Raw genomic sequence first — 1,900 nt, 5'->3', positions numbered from 1 at the left:
CGGAGGGCTCGCAGCCTTGGGAAGCTGGCGGAGGGCTCGCAGCCTTGGGAAGCTGGCGGAGGGCCGCTGTGACAGGATCGAGTGCTGCTGCATGTGGTGCTGCTGGAAATAGGAAGTGCTTTCGTGATGAGGTCATAGCGAGTGGGGGGATCCTCAGCCCGGTCACTTTTGAGTGATCAAAATGATCAGGACAGACCCGGAGACATGGACAGGGAGGATGCCCCATGGAGACACGGAGGCAGGCAGATCTACAAGCCCAGGGATGCCAAGGACTGCCGGCTGCCCCCAGAGGCTGAAGTGGAGAAGGACTTCCTCCTGGAACCATGTCCTGGATTTGGACTCCAGCCTCCGAGCTCAAAGAATGGTGGTGTTGGTAAAGGGTTGACTAGATCATGGGTGGCAGAAATGACAAACAGATCTGCCTGGGAGGAAGTGAAGCCAGGCGCTCCTTAAAAGTACAGATGGGAAGACTTGGTCCCACATACATTAGGCGTGTTGTCCAGAGGGACCAGTCCTTGGAAAATGTGCCCTTGGGACACCATGCTTGGAAAGGTGGAGGGTCAGAGAAAGAGAAGAAGACCTGCAAAGGGATGGATTGACGCAGTGACGGTGCTGATGTGCTTAGACACAGCAGATTGTGAGGATGGCCCAGGACTGGGCACGGTGTCCATGCCTTTTTCCTTCTACCCTGTTATTCACAAGGTCACTATGAGTTGTAGTCAGCTAAGAACAACAAGCCTCGAGCAGGTTTGGGAATGGGTCATAGCCACAGCTGTTCCCCTAGGAAGGAGCGAAGGTGATCCCGGTCCACATATCGGGAGAGGGAACACCGACGCCAAGAAAGGTCCAGGTCCTGGGAGAGAGATCGGAGTAGCCTCTCTCGATCACCACACAGAAGACGGTCCAGATCTCCAAGACGACATAGATCTGCATCCCCTTCCCCATCTCAATTAAAAGAAAGGAGAGACGAGGAAAGAAAGAAACAGAACAAAGAACGGCAGATTACTGAGGAAGACTTGGAGGGCAAAACCGAGGAAGAAATAGAAATGATAAAGTTAATGGTGTTTGCCTCCTTTGACTCCACAAAAGGAAGGAAGGTGGATGGCTCTGTAAATGCCTCAGAATCCGAAGTACAGGCAGTGCATGAATAGAAAAGGTGGATTCAACACACTTGGACTTCATTGCATGAGAATTGAAGTGTTGAAGAATGATTTCTTTCCCCGCCTCTTGGTCAAAAGAGTGTATTTTGTATTTTTTATTTGATATGCATCAATAACAGGATCTTTGTTCATGCTCCTTATAAGAATATCTTATTTATAAAATGTGTAGTTAATTTACCTTTCCTCAAAAGAAGAAAGGTTAAACATTACTTTTGTTTCTCTTAGGAAATATCATTTGGGGCAATCATCAGCCCAATTTTCTTTGCCCTTATTCGTGTGGAAGCTATATGTGTTTTCTTCTTGAATGCTTGTTAAGACTTTTTTTAAAGCATAAAATAATTTGGATGTAAGTTAATGCCAATAAAGCAATATTTCTAAAAAAACCCCAAACTTCCTAGATTATGAAGAAATGAGTGCTTTTTCTTTAAAACTACCTGCTTATAGTTTTCCTGTTAGTATACCACAGAGAACTAAGACTTTAAGGAAACGGAACAAGATTTTGGAGAGGTAGGTCTGATTGATTAGAAAAGAAGCGTGTGTGTGTGTGTGTGTGTGTGACTTTAGAAGGTGAGCAGTCAGCAGTTACACTGTGTTGACACATACGGGTTAGTTTCCACATGAATGAGTCATGGTGGCACACTGTTCAGAGCACTTAACATTATCCAAAAGGTCTGCGGTTCGGACCCACCAAGTGCTTGTCAGGAGAAAGATGTGGTAGTATTCGTCTACAAAGACTTACA

At 46.2% G+C, this 1,900-nt stretch overlaps 1 pseudogene; it reads left to right on the top strand.

The window, feature by feature from the left end:
- The first annotated feature begins 752 nt into the window (after positions 1–752).
- On the top strand, positions 753–1,189 carry LOC102852616 (annotated as a pseudogene).
- The last annotated feature ends 711 nt before the right edge of the window (positions 1,190–1,900 follow it).

Source organism: Elephantulus edwardii, unplaced genomic scaffold (assembly GCF_000299155.1).
Source record: "Elephantulus edwardii isolate Elephantulus edwardi_28Jun2011 unplaced genomic scaffold, EleEdw1.0 scaffold00055, whole genome shotgun sequence".
Classification (NCBI taxonomy): domain Eukaryota; kingdom Metazoa; phylum Chordata; class Mammalia; order Macroscelidea; family Macroscelididae; genus Elephantulus; species Elephantulus edwardii.
Note: the sequence above shows the minus strand (reverse complement) of the source record. Positions and strands in the feature narration are given on the sequence as shown.